The sequence below is a fragment of the Peromyscus californicus genome, unplaced genomic scaffold (assembly GCF_007827085.1).
Source record: "Peromyscus californicus insignis strain IS unplaced genomic scaffold, ASM782708v3 Scaffold_11__1_contigs__length_118956290, whole genome shotgun sequence".
In the NCBI taxonomy this organism is placed as follows: domain Eukaryota; kingdom Metazoa; phylum Chordata; class Mammalia; order Rodentia; family Cricetidae; genus Peromyscus; species Peromyscus californicus.
This window is the reverse complement of record NW_026294402.1, coordinates 64,368,783-64,396,513: the sequence shown is the minus strand read 5'-3', so window position 1 is coordinate 64,396,513 and position 27,731 is coordinate 64,368,783.

Sequence of the window (27,731 nt, the reverse complement as noted above, 5' to 3'; positions counted from 1 at the left end):
CATGGTGGCTTGCCTTCAATCTCAGCTTTGGGAGGCATAGACAGGGATCCCCATAGCAGGCTGGCTAGTGAGACTAGGTGTATCAGCAAGCTATGGGTTTGATTGACACACTCTGCTTCAATGAATAAGGTGGAAGAAGTGAGGATGATTGTCAACATCAGTCTTGGGCCTCTACATGTATGTGCACACACATGTGCCCGTAGATACATCACACAGGTGGAAATAAAAATAAGAAAAAACACTGAGGAGACCAATTATGGAAGACACCTGACATTAAGCTCTGGCCTCCATGGGCACTCATGCACACATATATGTATACACCCATAAATATACACACATAAAACACACACACATGCCTGCTTGAGGCAAGAGACCATAACAGTAAAGGAATTCCAGCCTTGATATGTGTCAAGTTACTTGGAACAGGTAGCTTAAACTATTAGGAGAGGACTGGGGGCCCAGTGGAGACAAGGGCTGCTCTCAGTTGTGCGAAAGGCTTCCATGTGAGCGCACTAGCTTTTCCTGTGCAATTCCCAGAGTCAAAACATAAAGTAACACTAAATGGAGTGGATAAAAAATGGTTACCCTGTGCCACCTTGTTTCCCTGAGTCAAACACTGCGCTAAGGACACAGTATTCATTATCCCAATAAATCGTCCCCACCACCACCTACTGACGAATGGCCATCACCAATCAGCAGACTTAGCTTGGAACACAGACGACAACCCAAACAACCAGAGTCACCCTGAGCGGAAACAGGCCAAGTGTCCCGTCACAGAATGTAATCAGCCCAAGGGAAAGGGTACACCTGAGAGACTTCAGGCAGCAGGGGGCAGCTGGGGCAGAGCTGCCTCAGTTCCTCTCAGGACACGCTAAAATGAAAAGGACAGCTAAGAGACATTTTTAAAGAAATAAAAAGGGGAGCGGGGATGACATGGGAAACAGAGAGAGAACTCGCAATGATTTCAAAGAAAAGGAGATGTCGTCCATAGACATCAGGTGTTATAGCCGGGCATGGAAATGTCCCCCACAGCCTCACATTTGGGGCACTCGGTCCCCAGCTGGTGGTGCTGCTTAGGTGGCTGTGGGACCTGTAGGTGCTGAAGCCCAGCTGGCTGAAGCAGGTCCCTGGGGGAAGACCTTTGACGATTGCACCTGCCCTTGGTTCTGGCTCTGTTCTCCTTTCCTGGTCTGTCATGATGGGCACAGTTTGCTGGGACCCACTCAGCCTCTCCTCTCAGAAGGTGACTCTGTGAGCGTTTTTGTCGCCGCACTTGAGAAAGCAACACACCAAGGTATCTGCGACAGGAGGACAAATGCTTGAGTCTCTGGGTGCTTTCTTTCTGGTCCTCGATAAAGGAAAAAGCGGCGGGGTCAATGGTCCCTTGAAGCTGCAAGTGTCCTCCAGGCCTTATGTGACACTTAGGTGAGGGCGTGGTCGCTCTGACTCCCTTCGGAATTCAGTCATACCCAGCTGCTAGCACCCAACAGAGGGGCAGTTTCAGGACCCCCATTCTTCCCACTCCAAGCTGCTACGGCTCTCTGTTCGTAGTTATTAAGATGGGGTGCGTGTCAAACAGACTCTGTGGACTTGCTAGGGAATAGTCCCTTGCGTACTCTGAAAGGACTTTGTTCCTCAAACTCTACCAGCATCCAGGCATGCTTGGAAAAATAAATAAACTAGACATCTTGAAAATACCTCTGGGGGCATTTTAGATATTTAAGACAAGACATGTGATGGCATCACGTTTTTGGAAAATCACCTACAGTGTCCAACCTGGCAACATCATCCTGCTTTTGTACGGGATCTTCAAGTGCTAGGATTATATCCCCCCACTTTCCGATGCATTTTTGACAAGAAATGGAAGAGAGGAAGAGGAACAGAGAGGGAGGGGAAGTTGGGGATGGGAGGGGGCGACAGGACAGTGGAGTGGGAAATGGAAAAGAGGAGATACATTCGTGGGCCCTTGGAAAGGTGTGGGTGGCCCCTAAAGTCGGAAGCACTCCTGGAATGTTTTTTCCTGAAGGAGAGAAACGTAAAGTCCACCTCTACGTCAGCAAGCTCTGAAGGCAAGTGAACAACACAGATGTCTCTCACAGCCTTGTTCCTTCCTAGCTCTTTGCTTGGAAACAGTGCCATGAAGGACAGAGGGACTCTACATGAAAGGGAATCTCAAAAGCCGCTGAGATCAATCTCTCTCCAAACCCACCCCATCCACTGCCTCTGCACTGGGAGGTGTGTGGTGCTGGAACTACAGCTCTGTCCTAAAAAGACTTCCATTTACTGAATGATTCTTCTGGAAGGGTCACGGAACAACAGCAAAAGCCTCGAAAATCCAGCACAAGCAAAAATCCTCTCCAAGCAGTTTGAACCTCCCCGGCAGAAGGCAGGTGTTCCCTTCCACTTAAACAACAACAATTTGTTTTACTTTGATGGGTCCTCCTGAATAATGGTTTCATCATTAAACATCTGGCTTCTTCTTAGCAGATTAGGCCTCCAATGAGGAAAGTGTGTTTATGATTCTAATTTGAAACACAGTACATTAATATGCTGATTCCCATCATGTTTGCCTTAACCTGTTTGGAGAAATTATGACTACAAATATCTTGTACACAACACCTCTAACCACCAGCTTGTACAAACAACATGTAAGGGAGAGCCACCTCATCCAGACGATTGGAAGCACTTCAGAGGCGTTCGTGATTAGCGCGTTGGCCAGAAGCCATATTTTACACATAAACTCAGCATCTGTGCCCGCGATGCCTTCCGAGTTTAACAGACCCACCTCTGCTGTCCCTAATAAGAGCATGCAAAGGAGCCAGATGGTTCTGCCTTTTCCTGAGCTAGGCACACAGGAGGGAGGGAGGGAGCCTGAGCCGGCTGCAAGTCAGATTTCCTCAGGCTCCAGATTCCTGCAATGTGGTGTGTAAACAGTCAACCAACAGGATGGAAATGAGGGTGCTATTCATTATTCATGCCTGGCACCTTGCCATCTCCGGCTCCCTTGAGCACTGGCTGCCTGTAGGGGCAGGGAGAGCATCTGAAGTGGGCAGGGCCATCTGGGACCAAAGATTCTGCAGGCTCAGCGCTCCTGACCCACGTGGAGGAGCTGAGGTGCTCACTTCTGGTCCAGTAGTGTTACCAGGGAACTGAGGCTCCCTTTTGTAGGTTCTCAGTCTCCTTCATAAAATAATTTAAAATGGGCTCAGGAGGAAGTGCGAGGAACATTTTACTAGAGTTTGGGAGAAAAGCAACATGGCATGCAAGCTGACAAAGTCTGGAGGAGGGAGACGGAGACAGGAAGAGAGCAATGAATGCCTTTAGAGTTAGGGTCTGAGAAGGCAAGAGTGTTCAGCAATGGCAATGGTCATCCAGAAGCTGTGCTGGGGGTGGGTGGGGTGGGGAAGTAAGTTCCCATTTGAGAGCGAGTGAGAAAGCCGGGAGGGCTAGAAAAAGCATATTTAGGATTTTAGCTCGTCTTTTAAAAAGAGGCTCAGGCCGGTCGTCGTGGTGCACGCCTTTAATCTCAGCACTTCAGAACAGAGGCAGGAGGATTTCTGTTATTGTCCGTTTTTTGCTCTTTGCCGTGCCCGCCCCCACACCTTCCCACCAGCTTTTCTCAACTTAGCCTGTCTGTCTTTTGCCTCTGGGCTTTCCCATTCTCTTTCTTCTGTAAATCTTACTCTTACTCTGTGGCTTGCTGTGTAGCTGGGTGACTGACCCCTGGATTCCTCCTCCTTCTCTGGCTACTTCTTCTCAGATTTCTCCTTCTATTTATTCTCTCTGCCTGCCAGCCCTGCCTATCCTTTCTCCTGCCTTGCTATTGGCTGTTCAGTTCTTTATTAGACCATCAGGTGTTTTAGACAGGCACAGTAACACAGCGTCAGAGAGTTAAACAAATGCGACATAAAAGAATGCAACACACCTTAAAATAATATTCTACAACAAATCTCTGTGCATTCCAAGACAGCCTTGTCTATATACTGAGCTCCAAGCCAGCCAATGAGACCCTATCTCAAAGAGCCTTGTGAGGTCAAGATATACTTGCAGACACCCAATTGCACACAAATGCATTACTTCCCATGTGGCCAGTTACAAAGAATGGCTCCCCAGCCCCCAAAAGGATTCAGCTTCAGAGCTGGAGAGAGAGGGAGGGAGCACACTCAGCTAGTAGAGCATTTGACACTCAAGCACAAGGACCTGAGTTTGATCACAGAACGCATTTTTTAAAAAACTGGGCATAGTGGCACATACTTGTAACCCCAGCACCAGGGAGGTGGAGGCAGGAGGATCTCTGGGGCCTGCATGCCAGCCAGTCTAGCTTTCTTGACAAGTTCCAGGCCAGTGAGAGACCCTGCCTCAAAGTAGATAATGCTGGAAATGTAGAAGCCCTGGGTTTGCCTTATCATCATATAAAACAGGCTAAATCAGGCTCAGGCCTGTAATCCCCGAACTATGACTGTAATGACAGGAGGATCAGAAGTTCAAGGTCATTCTTGTCTATGTACTGGGTTTGAGGCCAGCCTGGTATAAATGGGGAGGAGGGGAAATGACACCAGATATTGTCCTCTGGCTTCCACATACATGCACGTGCATGCACGCACGTACTTTTTAAAAATTTGCTTTAATATATCTGCCATCTCCGCCTATTATGACAATACCATGCCTCTGTCACCAGAGTGACATCCTTCAGTCGCCACAAGAAATCTCTTCTAACTGCCTGAGCCCTGCTCTCCAGACCAGGAAATAGGGACAGGCTAAATCCAAAGCTTGGCCAAAGTCAGCCCAAAACAGGTAGAAGCAGAATTCTAACCCGGGTCCCTGAGCATCAGCTGTAAGGACCACATCTGCCTGGCTTTACATCCTGGGAGGTAAAGATTTTCACACCCATCAAGAACTAGAAGTGGTCACCAGGAACACATAGATACACAAAGGCAGGAGGGACAAGAGAACTGTGAACTGGGGATTGGGGATTGTAAGTTAACCTGCACATTTGTGGTTTAGTAACTTGTCCTTTCACTGTGGCCAAAGCAACTTAAGGAAGAGTTTATTTATTTATTGTTCTGTTATTTTATCTGTGCGGGTGTGTGTGCATGTATGCATGTATGTCTGGGCATCATGGCAGAGGCAAGAAGAGTATCAATTTCCCTGGAACTGAAGTTACAGGCAGTTGTAAGCTTTACGTGGGTACCGGGTATTGAATTGGGTCCTCTGGAAAAGAAGCCAGTGCTCTTAACCTCTGAGCCATCTCTCTAGGAAGGGTTTGTTTTGACTCACGGTATGAGGGTACAGTCCGTCATGGTGGAGAAGTCATGGCAGTGGGAGCTTGAGGTTGCTGGGCACAGCATATCAACATCAGGAAGCAAAAATGGATGCTGGTGCTCAGCTCACTTTCTCCTTGTTTAGTCCTGGACCCCAGCCCATGGGATGGTGCTGCCCACAGCCAGTGTAGGTCTCCCCTTCTCGGTTAGCAATCTAGAAACTCCCTCCCAGACACATCCAGAAAGTCTTCTAGGTGAGTCTAGATCCTGTCAAGTTGACAGACAACAGCAGCCATCACAATTGGGTATCGAAGCAAAAGACTATGGGAACAGGGATTAACTCAGAAAGAAAGCCTTCCAAGCCTTCAGTAATAAAACTGAACATGCTGAACTCCCATGGGAGCAGGGTGTAATTGAGGGGTCATTTGCTCCCAGAACTAAAGAGCACAAGGGGAGAGATATAAACCAAGAGTCAGTTAGATTTACAAGAATCAATACCAACTTTAGATCTCAGGTACGGAGGTCAATGGATCAATAACTTCCTGACACTTCTTCAACGCTGGGGAGCAGAAAGAATGTCCAACTAGAATTTAAAATATTCAGTTCCAAATGGGGGTGTGTGTGTGTGTGTGTGTGTGTGTGTGTGTGTGTGTGCCCCTGCAGTTGTGTGTGTGTGTGTGTGTGGTGCACGTGTGTGTGTGTGTGTGTGTGTGTGTGTGTGTGTGTGTGTGTGTGTGTGTGTGTGTGTCTGTAAGTTGAGGGCAGATGTGGATGGCAGGTGTCTTTCCTTGATTGTTCTTCATCTTTATTTTTTGAGCAGGGTCTCTCACTGAGCCAGAAGCGCACTGATTCAGCTAGCTTGGTTGGCCAATGAGATCCAGGGATCTGTATGTCTCTGCTATCACCCAAGGCTAGGCGTCAGTACTTGTCACCATGCCCAGCGTTTGACCTGGGTTCTGGGGGTCTAAACCCCTGTCATCTGGTTTGTACAACCGTCATTTACTAAATGACAGAGCCATCTCTTCAGCCCAGCTGTGCCCCTCTCTCTCAGAGGCAAATACCGTATTAAGAAATCAAAATAGATTTTTTTTAAACTTATGGCCTTCAGAAAATGTGTGGGAACCACAGTAGTTGAGTGACAGCTGTACCTTGTGTGCATGTCCTGTAAATGGCAGAGCCTGTGTGAAGGGATGTTCCCACATCCATGACAAACACTACACCAACTACAAGTATTGCCTCCTCCTGCAGAAGAGGAATCCAGCATGAAGTCCTTCAGAACACCCTGGGGTTCATCTGCAGTCAGGGGTCAGTGTTTCTAGGTGACCTCCAGCACTGGTTCCATGGCTGTGCCTGTGCTGTCCCCCAGTGGCTTCATGGGCTTACACCTGTACTGTCCCCCAGTGGGTCCATGGTGGTACACCTGTATAATCTCTCAGGCTTTACTGCTACCTCCAGACTCAGGATCATTGCCAAAGTGGGCCAGCATCTCCATTTTACACCAAATCTTTTGAGCCCTGACTCAGAGCCTGGCACATACAACATCCGGAGCATAATAAGAAAACAGGTGACCTCCTCGAGGAGTTCCAAGCAAGTGGGTCACAAAACAAACAGGACCCTTAGGAAAGCAGGGAATGGGCGGATTTTATTCCTTGATACAGTCTTGGATTGGAAGCTGCAAAGATAAAAGCTATTTATTCTCTGGTCAGGCCTAAGATTGCTTGTTCAGAAAACACACACACACACACACACACACACACACACACACCTCTATAGACTCATGGGTCTCATGCTTCTGAGCTGAGAAAGAGGTGTTCCTGGACCCCTACAGAAGCTTGTGACGTGTCCCCTTGTTTCTGCCATGGACAAATGAGGACTTAGGACATGACTTCCTCTGAGTGCACAGTCCCCAGAGCAGCAGTGTGTGCCTTCGCATGGCCTGGGGCCTGGAGTTCTGACTAGAGGCAACAAGGAAATAAAGAACAGACAGACGCACATTCAGAAAAGCTGGGATCTTACAAGTTCAGTGTGTTTATTATGTTCAGCTGAACAAGGAGGCAGGAGTATTACATACAGCCGAAAAAGGAGACAGGGTCACTACATACAGCCAAACAAGGAGACAGGGTCAGTACATACAGCCGAACAAGGAGCCAGGGTCAGTACATACAGCTGAACAAGGAGCCAGGGTCAGTACATACAGCTGAACAAGGAACCAGGGTCAGTACATACAGCTGAACAAGGAGCCAGGGTTAGCTAATCTTGGCAGGAGCAGTCTGTTGGGGAGCAGTCTTCAGGCCTAAACACCGGGTGGGGGAGGAGCCGTGGTGGCAGTTTCTGCAAGCACTGAGCATCCATCCACAGCGACCAGAGAAAGGCTCTTGTCATCCCTCGGAGACTCACCTGGGAAAGGCTTCTGCCACTCTCATAGGTCCGAGGCACTGGGTCCTTGGCACGGCTGTTCCCGTCTTAACAATACACATTTACTCAGGGCTCCTCTCACTCCCTACACAGTGGCCTCGAAGTCTCTTGGGATCAGATCCTGTTCAAAATGCAGACTCTCAGGGCTGGGGAGACAGCTGGGGTGGGGTGAGGAGCTGGCCCAAGTGTGAGATTCTGGTTGTGATCCTGGAGTGTGATCCCTGTATAAAATCCAGGCAAAACAGTCTGTCATCTCTGGGTAAGTAGGATAAGAGACGGATGGGTCCCTGGAGCTCACCAGCTAGCCAGTCTAACCAGGTCAGTGAGGGCCTGACTGGAGGGGGAGGGCCTGCTGACGCACAACTGTGACCTAGTGCTTGCGTGGTGAGGACAGGAGGGGGTCCCAGAGCTTGATGGACAGCAAGTCTGGGTTCAGTGAGAAACCTAGTCTCAAAGGATAAGATGGAGAGAGAGAGAAACAGTGGAAGGCACTCAAGGTAGACATCTGGCCCCCATATGAATGTATGACAGTGCACACATATAAATATACAAACACATTCACACACACACGCACACACACACACACACACATACACACACACACGCACACACACACACACACACACACACACACACACACACACAAGGGAAGAGTGGCTAAGAGAGAGGCGTGACGTCAGCCTCTGGTCTCCACACACGCGCATACATGAACACGAGAAATGACTCTCACTCACCTCAGACCTCCCGCATCAGAAGCTCCAGAGGTGCCCAGCACTCCAGGATTTAACCAGGCCTCCAGCAGGTTCGAATCCAAGCATTAAAATCTGAGAACCATTACATCAAATTATCCACTAATCACTTTGCACTGGGTTTAGTTTTTCTTGTCTTTTTTCCCCTTTCTATAGAGACTGCATTGAAGGGAAGCTGGTGGGCCTGCCCCCTCTCCTGCATCACCTCCCCCCCACACACACACACACATACAATGACCATTCCCAAAGATCAGGCTCTCTGTTCCTCCACAATATTCTATTTATATCGCAGGCTGTTTCTGCGTGCTGATTCCAGACACAGTGTGCCCCCCGCCCCAGTCTCTGGTGAACAAACAGCCCGTTTGAATGTGTCGAGCACCTGATTCACTTAGACTTATCCCTGTGGCTTCATGCTGGCTTCAGAAGCCCTGTGAGAGTCTTAATCTTAACAGCTGAGTTAATACGTCAGACAAAAGGCGCTCCGGGTGTGGGTGAGCCTTCGTAGGTCACCCACAGAGGGAAGCCTGTTGAACACACACATAAAGAGAGAGGAGGTAGGAGGCAGCTGCCCAGACCTTTACACCCTTTGATCACTCTATCAGCTAAAGCATAAATCCATGCCTCGACTTGACAAAACACCACTTTATGTCTTTTACTCCACATTTTACTTTTATAGCCAATAAAACACTTAAAAAATTACAAATCAATTTCGCTGCTAAATGATAATAAATTGACTGGATATTACTGCTGCCACAACATAGATGTCACCGGAAATTCTTGCAAGGCAGTCTCCCTCTGTCGGAGCCCAGAGCTGCTTATCAAAGACTAGATTAGAATTAAAGCCAGAGTTTACGATGATGCTGCCGTTCACAGTCTGCCAAGTCAGATCACAAGGTCGCACCCCACACACACACACCCCACCCCCCGCTCTTCCAAATCTGTTCCTCAGAGTCAACCAAGACGAGAGAGAACAAGTATTTCCTGGGAGCCAAAAAGAAAAGCCACCCTTTGTTGAATTGATTCAAGTCTGATACCTTGTGTGTGTGTGTGTGTGTGTGTGTGTGTGTGTGTGTGTGTGTGTGTGTGTGTGTGTGTGTAGCTGTGTGTGCACTTGTGTGCCTGTATACCTGCAGGAGCCAGAGGCCAGAGATAGAATATCTTCCTCCATCAATCTCCACCCTCCTCCCAGACTCCCCTGGGGCAGGGTCTCCTGAACCTGGGCTTATTGACTGGCTAGACTGGCTGGCCAGGCAGCTTTGGGGAGCCTAAGGTCTCCACAGCCCCCGCCCCCAACACTAGAATTACAGGTGGATGGCACCACACTGGACTTTTATTTTTAAGCGTGTGCTGGATTTGAACATCCTCATGCTTGTGTGGCTGCAGACTGAGCCATCTCTCCCCAGCCCATCTTTTAGCTTTGGGTGTAACTAAGTTTCCAAACTTTGAGAATACTAAACACTTATCAGATGCACCCAACATATATCTTTTACTTATCTAAGTCATGCGGCCACTGCTGTTATACAAGGCAAGTCAGGAAGCAAGAGGCGCTTCGAATAATGACTGGAGCCTAGCCAAGGGCTCTGCTGCCTCAGTGCTCAGTCTTGACTGTGGTTATTACACTTGAGCTTGCTGCCCTTGTTCTGAGTCTCTAACACTGTTATTCATCGGGTTATAGAGCTACAGTAGTGAATGAATCATGGACCAAACCAGGACTCTTCCTTCAGTGTTTTTCAAGGTCATTCCAAGCCACTACTCAGAGGCAAACAGGAAACAGCCCCAAAGACTCAGAAACAAATATTCATATTTCAATATTTTTCTCTCAATGTCAGAAACATCTCTAATTTTCAGTCTATTTTCTGTAGCTGTAACAGAATATCAGATTCTGGGTAGTTTATAGAGTAGAAATCTTTGGGGTTTGTGGTTCTAGAGGCTGGAAAAACCAAGAGTGTGGTCCTGGTGGCTGGTGAGAGCTTTCTGGCCTCATTGTAACACGGTGGAGAGACATCCCATGTGAGATAAGGCTAGTGGATGGGTTCTGGTCTGTTCTCACAAAGCCACAAATGCTGATAGAGTGGCCCTGACCTCACACCACCACCTTACTACTTCCCAGAGCCCCACCCCCACCTCCAAACACCACCATAGGAGTCTAAGGATCACATAAACGTCTAACGAATGAAATTCTAGAAGTTACGTTCAACCCATAGCATCGATTTTGTAAGGTTAAAACTTTCTCCCCATTTTCCACGTGTGTGGGTTGGTGCATATATATCTTTTGCGTGCGGGTGGGCATACAAGGATTAATATCGTCTATCAACAACTGCTAACACTTGGTTATAGTCCTCTACTCCTCTAAATACACACGTTTCTAAACAGAAGCACACTTAACTCGAGCTTTTCTTACCAACAATCGCATGCATTAACATCTTTCTAAGACATTTAATGCCCCCTGGTTTATCATTTTAATGACTGCATAGTATTCTGCTGTAGAATACCATGTGTTCCTTTAAGAACCACCCTCCACTGTTGAATCTCTGGGCCCCTTCCAGGGATTTTGGCGATCATAAACATTACAATATCTCCATTCACACCTTCGTTCACTACTTGTGCAGGGTGACTCCCTAGGCGTGGAGGTTTAAGACCAGACATCTACACATGTTTAAGGCTGGACACCTCCTCTCAAGTTGCCTTTCAGAGAGGCCAAATCACACAGTGCCACCACTGTCCCTCACCTTCATGATGTCAGGTTTTATTCTTTGCACTTAGCATTTTAAAATTTTAACATACCCTCTGTGATAGTCACATTGTCAACTTGACACGATCTAGACTCTCCAGGAGACACCTCTCCGGGCGTGTCTGGGAGGGAGCTTCTAGACTGGGCTGACCGAGGGTGGAGGGTCCACCTCAACTGTTGGTAGCACCGTCCCATGGGCTGGGGGCCTGGACTGAGTAAAATGAGAAAGTGAGTGAGCAAGGACGCTCATCTCTCTGCTTCCTGTGTGACCAGCTACTTCCTGCCCCTGAGGCCATGATGGACTGAACCTCCAAACTCGGAGCAGAAACAAGCCCTTCCTTCCTTCCTTCCTTGAGTTGCGTGTGTTGTGTTACACCAATGAGAGCAGTAACTAATGCACCTTTGGCTAATCAGACCATTTTCTTCAGCAGCTGCTTTAGAAGCAGTCGGGGGCACCGGAAGACCCTGACTTTCAAGTTGTCCCATAATTCTAGCTGGGGTTTGGGGCCTTGGTGCTTCCCACAATCTACTGTGCATAGAATTCACCCACAGGCTGTGTCAAAATTCAGAATGCAGTTCAGCAGCTCTGGGCTGGACCGAGACACTTCATCTGACAAACTCCGGGTGCTGCTGGTCCATAGATGTGGTGCAGAGATCTTGATTGTCTTCTCAGTCCCCCAAACAGGCCTCCCTTTCCCTGGCAGCTGCCTCCCTAGGGGTGCCTCGCAGAATCAAAATGGGTGCCCTGCCTACTTTATAAGACTTGCATTGTCTTTTATAGTCCACCGAGTTACAACGGGCCTCTGTTTCCCTCTCTGTGAAAGGTAAGGAAAAGCACGGAGTACCTGGCCTTGAAGCCCATCCCATCCCCACCAGGAAGGGATGTCCTCCCTGCCCCTACGGAACTCGGTGTCACCTAAGTCCCTCCTTCAATAATGCTTTCTTCCCATTTTACCTTCCTTTAGGATATTTGAAACACTCACCGAGCTTTGATTCCTAAGTGAATTTTTACAAAAGTGTCACACGCTTGTCCCCCTATAACAAATGCCTCTTCCTTCTTTCCAGAGGCTTCCACAAAACTGGGAGGCTTACGTGTCTGGAATAGACCGGAATTAGGTGTGCCTAAAGAAAAACCAACTCAGTAAGCCAGCCAACATCTTCCACTCTGAATTTGTTTTATGAGAGGGTGTGCCTGTGTGCCACAGTGGGGTGTGTGTGTGTGTGTGTGTGTGTGTGTGTGTGTGTGTGTGTGTGTAGGGGACAACTTGTGACTTGCAGGAGTCAGTCCTCTCCTCCACTATGGGTCCTGGGAATAGAACTCAAGCCATCAGCGATGACAGCAAGTCCCTCTCACCTTCCACCCCCAATGCTCATTCTGCAGACTCCCGCAAGACCCCTTCCATCCTTCCATCCTTGCCCCCGCTGTGTTCTGAGCTGTTTGCCGTTCTCTGCCCTCCAATTTCGAGGAGCCCCAACCAAGACTCGTTTCTCTGAAGAGCGGCTAACACAATTCCCCACCATCACGACGAAGCTTGCTGATCAATACGTGAGCAAATGCCACCTTATTAGGTCCTGTTTGATCTTAAGATTTCAGACACATAACGCAGGAGAGGAGCCAAGTGACCTAATGAAAACAAATTAGGCAAGCACCCAGTCGAAAAGAAAATGGATTTGCAACCCCTAGAATGTTCCAGAGCCCGGAACATGGCCCGCAAGCCAAGCTAAAAGCACGGGTCGTCCAACCCCCACCCCCGCCCCCGCCTTCTCTATTCCTTTCTACTCCATCCCCCCTCTCTTCCCGCAGTAGAGCAAACACTTGTTCTCTCCACAAGCATTAGTGTATTCTCCTGTTAGGGGTGACTTAATTCCCATGCCTGCTACAGTGTGTGCTACTGTCTAGCGACTCGGAGGAGGGCGCAGGAAGGCCTGCGAGGAGCTTGGCTGTGATCTGGGAGCTGCGAGCCCATCAAGATGGACACCTCCTCAGGACCGGCGTGGAGCATCTCATCCTTCCTCTCTGCCCGGAGAGCCTGCGCAGGGATTATTATCCTAGCTTCCTGGACTCACTCCAGATGCAGATTGCGAACCCGGCTCCAAGGGGAACTTTTAAAAAGGTGACAGGAAATAGACCTTCAGCAGAGCGGGTTTAAACACACACACACACACACACACACACACACACACACACACACACACACACACACACAATAACCTTTGTCGAGTTTAACTCCGTCTTAGATACCCATAAATAGAGCAGCTTTCGGGAACTAAGAACTAATCCTCCAGCGATAATACAAAGCCGATCTCTCATTCCCCAGGACCGTGCAGATTGCTTCAAGAATCGCGAGAAGTCTCCCCGACTCCTTAAGCTGTGTAATTCATTTCTGAGCACCCGTTCGAGAAACCTCATTAATTTAGGTGGCCTTCTTGGCCGTACATCCGAGGCACACAAATATTTGGTATTTTTACCCGAGGTTAGAGTTGAAGGGAAAAAAATTAATTTCTCATTTTCAGAAGGGATTATGAACATGAAACACTGTGACAGTAACACGTGTCTGTTACCTGATTCACACACACACACACACACACACACACACACACACACAAGGCATGCAGAATACACGAAGATAAAATTGAAAGAAAGGAAAAAAAGGAGAGAAAGGATTTTATAAAAACAGTGGATTTTCTGTAGCCGAGTCTCCACACTCCAATCAAACACAAGATGGAAGAGCTTTGATTTGGGAGGAAAAAGAGATCCTTTGAACATCTATGGGCATGTGCTGTGTGTAATTACTTCACCTAGATTTAGCTCTCTGAATTATCAAGTCTCTGGACGGAAGCCACACGGCCACCGTAGAGCTGGGTTCACAATGGCCCCTAAAGGAGCCGAGACTTCAAAGGTAGTTCACGGGTGTTTGCCGCTCTTCATTGACCGTACCTGCACTAAACAGGCCACTCTGCCTAATTAAACGGAATCTCTCCCTCTCTATTAAAAATGTAGAAGTGCCAGCTGGGTATAAACCTGTCACCGGAGAAGGTGGAAGGGGGGACCCTCTTGATACTGGTCAATAACCGGCTTAACCTCCTCTAAGCAAAGCCATGGTCCAAATAGCACTGGGGGACATAAATTATTCTAATTACTTTATTATCAGTAAAAACTGTTTAGATGTAAAGAGTGTTTATTCTCCACAATTATGCCCACAAGAACCATCAGGGTACATAATGGGGTGGGGGGTGGGAGGTTGTCTTTGTTTCAGATACCAGCGTATAACTTGTGGTCCACTTGCTTTTTCAATGATCCATGTCCCCAAAAACTATAACGGCATTTTCCGCCACGGTTCTATCAAGATTAGCAAGGGATTGTTTTGTTTTTAATATTTTTTTAACTTGATTTTTATTTTATGTGCACGGGTGTTTTTCCTGCATGTCTGTGTGAGGGTGCCAGGTCCCCTGGAACTAGAGTTACAGACAGTTGTGAGCTGCCATGTGGGTGCTGAGGATTGAACCCGGGGCCTCTGGAAGAGCAGCCAGTGCTCTTAACCGCTGAGCCATCTCTCCAGCCCTGTTTTTAATATTTTTTTTATCATAGTTTTACACTTAGCATTCTTAAAGAGATAATCCATAAAAGTCTTCTTTGAAAACGGAATTTCTGTCAGTGTGCTCCGAGCTTGTATTGTTTTGTTCTGTGGTTAAAGGTCTGCAAAGCACTTGCCCTTCTCCTTTTAAACTGGTGTAGGAATTGCAAAATCCTTTTAGCTCATCAAAGTAGTTTGACTCCCACACAGGGCTTCCTGACCAGTCTCCCAACCTCTTAGAAGAGTTAGATGGTTTTTGTTTGAAACAATATTTATGATATGAAGGTTGTTCATTAAATAGCCAGCCAGAAACTGTAGAAACCCAAACGTTTGCCTGAGACTTTTGAGTTGAGATGTTTTGTTGGAGCGCCCTCTTGTGGCCAGGCTTCACCAACGCAACTCCTATCCCACATTTATTTTTGGAGCAGCATCGATGGGTATAAACATAAGTATTTAGAGGGGGCTTTGATACTGCATTTGTTTATCAGAACAACAGTACTGTGCAACCACCACCCTGGTTTGACTTCCCCAGCCACAGGCTCTTGACCTGGTTCACAGTACCAGGCATGGCTCTATCTTGAAGAGAGCCTCAACCAAGAAGGCAAATTAGCTATCCCCATAACAATCAAGCCATTGGGCTCCTCCTCCGTTTTCCAAAAATATCATAAAATGTATGTCACTGAGTCAAACAGATATGTGTGAGAATTCTTAAGTGTATGTGAACACAAAATTTCCACAGAACAGAAAGTGGTTTGAAAACAGAGCAAGTTTGCACCCATCCCCAAGTGTCCTTCAGCGCAGGAGAGATGCCTCCTATACCCTGATTCAACATCACCGTCAGATACCAGTGGTGGGATTCAGCTAGAACTACTGCTGGTAGGCTGGACAATGTCCGTATCCTTGCCTGAGGCCCCCAGTATGCTGTGAAAAACATGTCCCCGCTGGATAAGCTCTTAGTGGTCACTGTCCTTGTCTGAAATGTGGTTTCTCTGTGAGAGCCTCTCACATTGGGATGTAAGAATTCCAGAGAGAAAAAAGTATTGAAAGAGTGTGTTATGACCTGTGGTGGTGGCACACACCTTCAGTCACAACATACAATACAGAGGCAGAGGCAGGTGGATCTCTGTGAGTTCAAGGCCAGCCTGGTCTACAGAATGAGGTTTTCAGGACAGTCAGGACTGTTACACAGAGAAACCCTATCTCGAAAGAAAGAACAAGAAGTTGTTATGTTAGACTGTTTTCATAGTTTGTTAACTATGTAAAATGTAATATTCCAAATAAAGTCTTCTGGAATCACTTTCATGCTTCAATGTTCACTAAACAATAGTTCACAAAATCTAAGGGTATTTGGGAAGGGATTGTAGCATTTTGCCAGGAAGCCTAGATTAAGAATTGAATACATTTTGAAGTCACCATAATTACCATTCATAGAATTTTTTCTTTGAGATGATAAAGTAAGGGTCCATTTATTATATATCTATGGTGATATTTTATTTGTACTGAAATGTGATTTTATTTGTATGTTAATAAATAAAGTTGCCTGGGGGTCAGAGCTATTAGCAAGCCATAGCAAAAGCTGGGTGGTGGTGGTGCACGCCTTTAATCCCAGCACTTGGTAGGCAGAGCTAGGTAGATCTCTGTGTGTTCAAGGATACAGCCAACATTGGAGACACATGCCTTTAATCTCAATACCAACCATAGAAGACCTGGAGGTCTGTACAGACAGGCAGTGACTAGGAGGTCATGTGGTTGGGTTTACAACCAATGAGAAGGCAGAACAGAAACTCTATTAAAAAAAAAAAAAGACAGACACAGGAAGTAGGTCTCTTTCAGAGAGGTAGGACCACCTCGAGAGGAAGGGTAAGGTTTTTAGCTCTTAGCTCTGACCTCTTGGCTTTCTTCTTTGCATTGGTTCTGTGTTTCTTATTTAATAAGACGGTTGGTTACATCTACATATATCTTTAATTTTATACCATTTAAATTACTGTTTTCAGCATTTAAAAGCCTAACAATGTTTTTATTCCTATAAGAAATTACTACTTATAACTATAAGAAAGCATTAAAAGCTCAATGACTTTTTTTTTTTTGAGGCAGGGTCTCAAACTCACTAAGTAGCCAAGGATGACCTTGAACTTCTAATCTTTCTGCCCCCATCTCCTGAGTGCTGGGATCACAGGCCTGGGCCATACTAGTATATGTGGGTGCTACAAGGTTCACTACGTGAATCCAAGGTTTGGTGCCTGCCAGGCAGACCGTTTACCAACTGAGCTACCCTTGTAGCCCCAGGACTCCTCCCAGACACATAAAATTTTAGATCTTAAGAAGACTTGAAACGATAGCTTTCAAACTTGTCATTTTACAGGTTTTAAAAACGAAACAGTTGAGGGCCAGTGAAATGCGTCAGTGGGTAAAGGCACTCGCTAGGAAGCCTGACGACCCGAGTTCAGAATCCACACAGCCAAAGATCTGACTCCCGTAGGCCGTCCTCTGCCTTCCCCCCAACACACACATTCACCGTGAACACACACACACACCCAGAACAAATGTCATTTAAAGTTTTTAATTTAAAAAATACAGTGGAACATGTGGGTCATGCCTGTAATCCAAGCACTTTGGGGGCTAAGGAGGAGAACTGTGAACTAAATGGTGAGAATCCGTATCAGAGAAAATATAAGAAATACAAAAAAGGCCAAAGGTGGGTAGGAGCTCACCCAAGGTCGGGAAGAAAAGCCACAAACTGGCCTGCCCTGGTTCTCTCTCTCCCCCCCATCCCCCATGTCCATGAAAGATGAAGGTGAGTGTGCACACGTGGGTACATGCCTGTCTGGGACACCGAGGATGACCTTGAGTGGCACTCCTCAGAAGGCACTGGCCCCTTGCTTTTTGAGACAGTGTGGCCTCTCTGTGGCCTGAAGCTCCCTGACTACATCAGCTGGTAGGCCGGCAAGCCCCAGAGATCTGCCTGTCTTTACCTGTCTCCACCTTCCCAGAGCTGGGATTACAAGCGTGTCCCACCATGCCCACATTCTTATTTTTAATTCTGAGGTGTGAACTCAGATCTTCAAACTTATGCAACACAGACTCTTTCTTTATAATAATAACCATATTTTTTAAAATAATAGGAGGAGCATTAGAAAACACTAAGGACCCTCCGTGCAATGCCGAAGGTAAAGCATCCTCTCTGGAAACTTCTGGAACTCTTATTCCATGCCTGTTCACGCCAGCCACAGTTCTTAACGGAATTACAGAATGTAAAGACCTGATCATGGGAAGTTTGCCCTCAGAACCACAGCAGGCTTTAGAGACTGACTTCATAGTTATTAGGAATAAGTTTTAGTCACTTACGAAAAGTCCACAGACTTTATTTTTAAAATCTGAAGAAAGTCCCTTGATCAGTAAGTAACCCTCAAGTCCTCGGCGGACCCATGGATGTGGTCATTCTCCACTTTTCCACAAGGTGGCGCTCTGCTTACTGTAAATTCTCTCCTCCAAGCAGTGACAGATGGAATTGTGAACTCTAGAGATGGTTTCACGTGCCTCTGTGCTTAGTGTCCTGATAACACATTTATAACAATCTGATCTACCTCCCAGAACATGAGCATGTGACAAGGTGCGCACCCTGAAGTTCTGGCAAAAGAGTTGGCGATGTTCTGAGGGAATGTCCAGCCTTGGGACAAAATTAGATGTGAGAGGTCGAGCGTGTGTGTGTGTGTGTGTGTGTGTGCAAGTGTGGGTTTTGGTGTGGGTTTGTATATATGTGTGTGGGTTTGCAATATGTGCATGTGAGGTCTGTTTTCCTGTGTGAGTATGGTTATGTTAGTGTGTGCACATTTATGTGTGCTGGTGAGTATTTGCATGTGTGTGCATGTTCTGGTGTGTGAGTTTGCATGTATATGTATGTTTTGTGGTGTGCATTTGCATGTTTATGTATTCTAGTCTCTGTGTGCTGATATATGTGTGTTTGCAGTGAACAAGTAAGCAAGAAACAAGGCTTGCATTAAGCCCAGACTTTAAAAGCCTTCCTCGTCATATATGAATTCAACAAATCATGGCAAAGGTGATGGCATTGTTCATGTTCCTTTTCCAGCCCCCCAGACAAAGTATCTCCCAGGGTCGGCTTTAGTCTGGCTCACAGTTTCAGAGGGCCTCAGTCTGCCATAGTGGGGAGGCATGGGGATGTTTATGGCTGTGGGAACATGGCGTGGAGAGATTGACATTGTGGAAGACTGAAAGAAGAGGGAGGGAAGGGAACATGGGGTCAGGATCATCTCCGAAGGCCAGCTGCAGAGCCTTACACCACAGGCCAAGCCCCATCCCTACGGTTCTCACAGCCTTCAAACTACCACCACAAACCGGGAGCCAGGTGTTAGAGAAGGGAGCTTGTGAAGGACATTTCAGATTCGAACCGAGATGTTCTCCCAAGCTCAAGGACCCATGGGGAACTTTGAATTCCCTGAGGGCACGATCCTAAGACTTTTGTCTACTTCTTTCCCAGCTCCTTTCTACACCTTAGAACTTTAAAATTACCTCAATCTGATTTAGTGTGCATGAGTGTTTCCCTTGTACGTGTGTCTGTCACCACAGGGAAGCCTCACAAGCCTGTTGGATCCCCTGAAACTGCAGCTACAGTTGGTTATGAGTCACCATGTGGGTGCTGGGAATTGAATTCCGGGTCCTCTGCAAGAGCAGCCAGTGCTCCTAACCTCAGAACTATCTCTCCAACCTCTAGTCCTTGGATTTTATAACTTTGTTTTGTTTCTTTTTTGAGGCCGGGTCATTTTATACTGCACAGGCTGGCCTTGAACTCTTAGGCTCAAGTAACCCTCCTGCCTCAGCCTCTTGAGCAGCTGGGACTGTGGGTATACATCTGCCCCCACACACACCTCCCGGCGCTTAAAGTTCATGTTTAGAAATCTGCTTGAAAGTAAATAGCCTTGAGCTGTAATGGGTTATAGCTAGGGACGTTCCTACCATGTAAAAGTAACAGTCACCCCCACAGTCAGACTTGACTAGTGTGTTTCTTCCTGGCTGATTTCTCAGTGTCTGGTTTGGCTACAGGTCTGCCATGGAAGAGGGTCTGCTGAAGGAGAGCAGATACTCATCCTAGACACAGCCACATATCCAAAAATGACATTGCGGTCCTATCTAGTGGTGGTCTATAAGATTATGTATCACCTAGTGACATTGTACGCTGTCTTGGTTTGTAGAGCTGCAATGTTTGCTGTGACATAACTCATCTAATGTACATTTCCTATAACAGTCCTGATGTGGGGGTCCACCAGAGTCCAGCTCCGGCAGACTCCCACACCTTAATGATTAATCTTTCAAATAATGTTTAGAATTATCTTTTTGGTTTTTTTGTTTGTTTGTTTGTTTTTTTTTTTTTGTTTTTCAAGACAGGGTTTCTCTGTGCAGCTTTGCGCCTTTCCTGGGACTCACTTGGTAGCCCAGGCTGGCCTCGAACTCACAGAGATCCGCCTGGCTCTGCCTCCCGAGTGCTGGGATTAAAGGCGTGCGCCACCACCGCCCGGTTAGAATTATCTTATTATTTTATGTGTATGAGTGTTTTATCTTCATGTATACATGTGTACCATGTACATGCCTGGTACCTCAGGAGGCCAGAAGAGGGCACTGGAGCCCCTAGATGTGAGTGCTGGGAGTCGAATCCCAGTCCTCTACAAGAACAGCCAGTGCCTCTAACCACCGAGCTATCTCTAAGCCCAGTGATGGTTAATCTTTATTGTTAACTTGATTTGATTTAGAAGCACCATGTAAACCTTTGTTTGGGGATGTCTGCCAGGGATAATCTACATGAAGTTCATTGAAGTTGGTGGCACTCTGTGGCACTCTATTCCCTAGGCTGCGATCTTGAACTGAGTACAAAGGAAAAAGTGAGCTAGGCACCAGCTTTCATTCTCTCTCTCTCTCTCTCTCTCTCTCTCTCTCTCTCTCTCTCTCTCTCTCTCTCTCCTTCTCTCTCTCCCTCTCTCCTCTCCTCCCTTCCCCCACCATGTGATGTTTCCAGTGGCTTCAAGCTCCTGCCTGTTGGGGAATATTATTTTAAGGTGTGTTACTTTTGTTTATGTTGCATTTGTTTAACTCTGTGAAGCTGTGATACCTTGCCTGTCTAAAACACCTGATGGTCTAATAAAGAGCTGAACAGTCAATAGTGAAGCAGGAAAGAGAAATAGGTGGGGCTGGCAGGCAGAGAGAATATATAGAAGAAATCTGGAGGAGAAGGAGCCAGAGAAGAGGGAGGACATCAGGGACCAGCCACCCAGACACACAGCCAACCATGGAGTAAGAGTAAGATTTACAGAAGAGAATAGGAAAAGCCCAGAGGCAAAAGCTAGGTGGGGTTAATTTAGGTTAAGAAAAGCTGGTGAGAAACAAGCCAAAGTAAGGCTGAGCATTTATAATTAAGAATAAGGGCTGGAGAGATGGCTCAGTGGTTAAGAGCACCGACTGCTCTTCCAGAGGTCCTGAGTTCAATTCCCAGCAACCACATGGTGGCTCACAACCACTTGTAATGAGATCTGGTGCCCTCTTCTGGCCTGCAGGGACACATGCAGGCAGAATACTGATACATAATAAATAAATCTAAAAAAAAAAAAGCATACATATCTTTTAAAAAAATAATTAAGAGCCGGGCGGTGGTGGCGCACGCCTTTAATCCCAGCACTCGGGAGGCAGAGCCAGGCGGATCTCTGTGAGTTCGAGGCCAGCCTGGGCTACCAAGTGAGTTCCAGGAAAGGCGCAAAGCTACACAGAGAAACCCTTTCTCGAAAAACCAAAAAAAAAATAATAATAATAATAATAATTAAGAATAAGCCTCTGTGTGTGACTTATTTGGGAGCTGGGTGGCAGGCCCCTCGAAAAGGAGCAGAAAACAAACAACACCTCCCACCACACCGTCCCACCAACCTGTCTTCTCTTTAACTTTCGTCAGATATTTTTGTCACAGCTGTGACAAAAGTAACAAATACATTAGCCCCGTCATTAAATGATACATTACTTCATTGTGGTTTTAGAAGCCCAAGAAACTCTCCTGTACCCCCAACTTCCCTTTATTTCTTCACATTCCACTGATTAAAGAAAATGCTCTCATGCCAAGTTTCAAGATAAGGCCAACCATGTAAACTCGCCTCTGGGAAAGGTGTTCAGACTGTGTGATGGTTCATTTTAATTATCAACTTGATTCAACCTAGAATTATCCGGGAAGAGAGTCTCAGTGAGAGATTGTCTCGATTATGCTGAAGCCTGTAGGTACATCTATGAGGGGGTAGGCTCAATTACATCAATCAATGTGGGAAGACCCAGCCCACTCTGGGCAGCACCATTCCCTAGGCAGATAGCCTCAAAACAGTGTAAGAATAGAGAAAGCAAGCAAAGAATGAGCAAGCAAGCGAGCATGTCTACGTTCATTGCTCTCTGCTCTGAGCTGTGGACATGGTATGGTTAGCTTTCTGAAGTCCCTGACTTGACTTCCCCACCATGTTGACCTCTAATTTGGAACTATATACTTAAATAAACCCCCTCTCTTCCCAAAGTTGCCTTTTGTCTGGGTATTTTATCACAGCAACAGAAATGAAACCAGAACTGGCCAGCCAGCCAAACCAAACCAAAGGCAGTGTTCGTAGTTGTAGTTTGGTTTTCTCAGAACCAGGGGCCAAACGCAGGCCCTTATAACCTTAGTTAAGCGATCTACCCCAGAGCCATAATCCCAGCTCCTCCTCTTTGTTGTTTTTTTAGACAGTTTCACTGTAGTTCAGGCTAGCCTGGAACTCACTATATAGCCCAGGCTGCCCTGGCACTCACGATTCTCCTGCCTAACCCCCCGAGTGCTGGGATTTCAGATGTGTGCCACCATGCCAGGCATCTAAGACCTAAACAGCATCCTTATGACCCTGAAAGGAGATCGTCCAGGACAGAGGATGAGGGCACTCACACCCATTCCTGACCATGCCCCAGTTTTGCTCAGAACCCAACATAGCTGTCAGAGCAGAGGACTCCCCACACACATGTGGACCACCACCAGGATGCCTACAGAAAGTGGCCGCTGGCTCACTCACCCCTCTCACTCTAGCGTAAGAACTAGGCTAAGCATTCTGATTAGGAATGCATGGCTGGGACCAGCACAAATGCAAAAGAGGGCATTGGAGGGGGAGAGTGTGCTTCTCTCTCCCAGGAAACCTGCTGACTTAGGGGATGCTTCAGTCTTTCTACAGAAATGCTGCCTTACGTGGACAAAATTCCAGCCACAATCAAGCTAATTGAATGCACAAATGTAATATTTTTTTCCGGGGCACCCCTAACTGAACGCTTGACGAGATGGCGTCTTTCGCATATATTTACAAAAGCTTTTCTTCACGGGGCAACGTCGGTTCAGATTGCTTATAGATGCTGAGATAGCAAGTCACCCTTCTAACGTAATGAGATAAGTCATCTCTATAAACTTGGCTTGCTCAAATGTATGTGAGTAAAAGAAATCAGGCAACAGGCTTTTCTCAATAAAGAGAACGAGCAGCTTGGACTTGATGGCTATGGCATGTTCTGCCTCATTGCTATGAGATGTTTCAAAGTGCTCCCTGCCCTTCCCCGATTCTCCTCTGCTCCCCTCTCTTCCCCTCCCCTTTCCTCTCTCCTCCCTCTTTCCCACTTACACCAGAGTTTTCAATTTGGTCATTGATAGAAGGGGGGGGGCGTAAAAGAAATAAGCTATGTATCAAGCCATGGAGAGAAGCCTAGACACTGGAGGATTTAAAGGATTATTGTCCTCAAATCATTTTTCTTGCTAAATGCAGCTGCCTACTTTATAAGCCAGGTGTCCTCCCCTGCTTTCGTTATCGCTACTAATAATTTACAGGCTGGGAACTACATGTTCTGATGAAGATTCTTACACGTCATCATGTGCCCATTGCCCAGTGATCAAGAAGCCAAGGGGAAATGGGACCTTCGGGGTCTCCCCATCAGCTGCTGGTTAAGATTTGCCTCTTACTTTTTATGTATCTTATTTTATTGTCTTATTTCATTTTTAGCCCAGGCTCACCTTGAGCTCTCCATGAAGCTAACAATGATCTTGAACTTCGAATTCTCCTGCTTCTGCCTTCTAAGTGCTGTTACAGATGTGCACAACTATGCCCAGTGTACACAGCACTAGGAATCAAGCCCAGGGCTTCGTGAACGCTAGGGCAATCACCTACCAGTCGAAGTCCACCCCTTGCCTTGTTTGTTTGTTTTTTGTTTTGTTTTGTTTTTGTTTTGTGTGTGTTTTGCTTTGTTTTGCTTTTTAATCTGGAAGCCTAGTTCCTGGAGGGGGCGGGGGTAGGGGACCTAACAGACCATTTCATACATACTTTGGGATTACAGTATAGACCTATCATATCTGGACACTCAGGTTGTGTGCTGCACAACTTCATGGGTGAATACATGTTTGTGGATTTTAACGTACAGAGCATGTTATGTTGTGTAACATGACAGTCCTGGCCCACATACAGGTCAGGGGAAAAAAACGCATGTACTTACTCACATGGTCAGAGTACAACACATTTCCATGGTTACATGCCTCCATGAGATCCGGCTGTAAGGCATTTTCTCAATTAGTGATCAATGGAGAAGGGCCTAGCTCATGGTGGGTGGTGCCATTCCTGGGCTGGTGGTCCTGGGTTCTCTAAGAAAGCAGACTGAGCAAGTTAGGGGAAGCAAGCCAATAAGCAGCACCCCTCCATGGCCTCTCCATCAGCTTCTGCCTCCAGAATCCTGCCCTGTTTGAGTTCCTGTCCTGACTTCCTTTGGCGATGAACAGCAATGCAGAAGTCAGTGTAAGCCAAATAGACCCTTTCCCCACCAACTTCCTTTTGGGTCCTTGGGTTATGTCGCAGCAGTAGAACTGACACCACCTGACATCTTTCCCAATTTCTTTGCAAAATGAAATTGTTTGAGAGAGTATGCCAATCTCCAGACAGTGGTTTTTGCTTCAAGAGATGCTTTGGGCACACTGACTGAGAGCAGGCTAGAATCTGGAAGAAATGGCGACAGAACTCCAACAGCCTTAACTGTGGATTTTGGAAGACACCAGACAACCACAGCTCACAACAGAAGGAAGCAAGCATGTTTCAACCAGTTCTCGGGATCCCTTCCTAGTCAGTTTGCCTTTTGGAGTTTCCTTCACACCTGCAGGAGGGGCAGGGCCAGCAGACTAGAGGCCATGGTGTTCTGTTCCCTCTGAGTCTGGCCTTCCCTTCGTCCTGCTGCCTCACACCCCCACACCCACCCCCTCGCAGCCTGAAGCTCATTTTCTGGAGCGAGTAGAGCGGGCGAGTGAGGGAGCGAGCTGAACACTTGGAAGGAAACACTGTCGTGGCAGCCTCCGCCCGGCCCTCTCAACACACAGTTCAGCACAGTAATTTGGGGTTAAAGAGAGAGGTCCCACGTCTTATGCATTTCCTTGAACTCTGCCCCTAAGTACACGGAGGAGTGGATTTGGGGATTCTGGGCTCTGATTCTAATGTGCTGGGAGATTATTTGATCAAACAGCCTAGGTTTGTGTAACCTGTCATTGGTAAGATATCTTAGTGGCCTTAGAGGTGCTTTATGGGCCCCTCATGCCCCAGGAGCCACACTCCATCTGAATTTCCATCTCAAGTGTGCCCAGGGGTCGTAGCAGCCAGCCAATCAGCTCACAGACCCGTTAGTTTGCTCAACGCAGCTGCGGCTGCTGTCACCGCTTTAATTGCACTCGAAATCCCGGAGCGGAGCAGGTGGCATCCATATTTCCAGACTCCCCGCTTCTGTCCACGGCTCAGCTCACACACATGTTCTGTGCCTGCAGACTAGCGGGCACACAACCTTTGGCAGACAGGTGTCTTCTGGTAGGAAAGTACAGTAAGGGACTTGGGAGGGGGGGCCACCTTCTGTTTGGGGACAGTGCTGATATAAGCTGCTCTCAACAGGACCCCGGGCCAGCAGCCTATGCCCAGGGTGCTCACCTGTGTGAGCACAGGTGGAACTAGAAAAACACACATGCTTATCTTACACAGTCCACTCGTGAAAGGACCTGCCAGAGACCACGGACTCTAGGGAGGGCTGCTAGCTGGCCAGACCGGAGCGAAGCGGGGTGGGGAGAAGAACACACTGAATCCTCCTCAATGTATAGCTAGCTATTGTGTTACCAAAGCAAAGTCTAAAATAAACTCTTACTTTCTTTGCTCTTCGTGAACTCAAAAAAAATCATAGATTTGGGCTGGTAGGATTGTAATCTAGTCCAGAGTCACCATGGAAGTCAGTAAAGTCCTCAAAAATATTAACAACAGATCTTCATGTGCTCCCGCCCTACCACTCCAAGCTGTCCACCCCAAATACTCCGAGTCAGTGTATTCGAGATCCTTGCACATCAGCGTTGACTCCAGCACTAGTCACGTGAGGAAATTATGGAAATAACCCAGGTGTCTAGATATAGGAGAATGGATAAGGGAATGTGGTTCACACACACAGTGACTTGTTTTCCCCAGCCATAAAAAGAGAGCAAAGTCATGCCGTTTGCAGGGAAATAAATGCAAAGGGAGATGACCATGTTAATGAACCAAGCCAGTCTGAGAAAAGACAAATGCCGTTTGTTTTTTCATTTAAACATTGATGGCTGCCTCTTATTGGTGGCTCCTAGATTTTAGACATTCACCAAAATCCATGTGTGCATATATTAAATGGAAGTAGATGTGAAACTGTCTAGAGGAGGAAGGGGGTCAGTGGAGGAGGGAGGGAGACAGGTGGGATGGAGGAGGCATGAGAAGGATACCTACGTACAATGTATTCATGTGAAAACTTCAAAACAAATTTTAGAAAGCCATCAATGCTGAAGGCCATACAGCTAGACAATACATCATTTGCCTCCCCCCAGCCTTGCATAGAGAACTGGTCTGGCTATGAAAACAATTACCTAGGTTATTTTCTGGGGACTCTCGGGCCACTCTTGCTGAGAACATTGATCTCTCCCCGAGACCCGCAGAGGTCCCATAGGTGACAGGAACACATGAGAAAGGGTTCTGACATCTGTCTTCCCATTTGTCTGTCTCCTCGGCGGCCTTAACCTTTGGGCTGTAGACACCCACAAGCCTTCATGAATGAGAGCACAAAGCCATGACAGACGCACAGAGAGGAAGCATAAAGGAGTTATGGAGAGAAGTCGGTGGGCAGGTAGCTCAGTGGTCAGCGGTAGTGTGTTTGCTTAGCATGCATGGAGACCTGGGTTTGACCCCAAGTATGGGGGTATGTGGTTGGTTTTAAATGTCAACTTGCCACCACTTGGACTCAGCTGAGTAGAAACATCCATGTAGAAACCATCCGGAACAGGTTGACCTATTAGAATCTGTGGGGGAGTCTCTTGATTGCTTTAATTAATGTGAGAAGGTCCACATATGGGCAGCACCTTCTGGTAGCAGCCCAGACCAAAAAGGAGATGGGAAAAGGAAGGTCACCAGCTCTTGGCTGCTTGGCCTTTCTAGAGTTCGTTTACCCCATGCTTCTGCTGCTGGTGGTGGTGATGATGATGATGATAGTGATGCTGATGCTGTGATCCCTTCACTGACACCAGAGCCTGCTGATGATGTCGATGATGGTGGTGATGATGATGATGATCCCTTCACTGACACTAAAGCCAGCTTTTCTAGACTTCCAGCTGATGACCAGCGGCTCTCCAGGAACCCTCCAGGCCCCTAGTGCCATAGAATCTGCCAAGGCACCCAGTCCCCTAGACTGAACAACTACCAGGTTTTGGATCTTTCAGGTGTGAGACATCTGTGGGACTATTTCAACTCTAGTGTGTGAGCTGATTTAGTAAGTCTTTAAATTTATTTATTTTTAAATATAAATTAATTCTGTCGGTTCTGCCCCTCTAGAGGACCGACCCTGACTAATACGGGGGAAGGTCTAGGCATGAATAGTCATTATTCCCCTGTCTCTGTAACTCCTTTTCCCTGGAGCTGAGACTGCTGAGGCAGCAGAC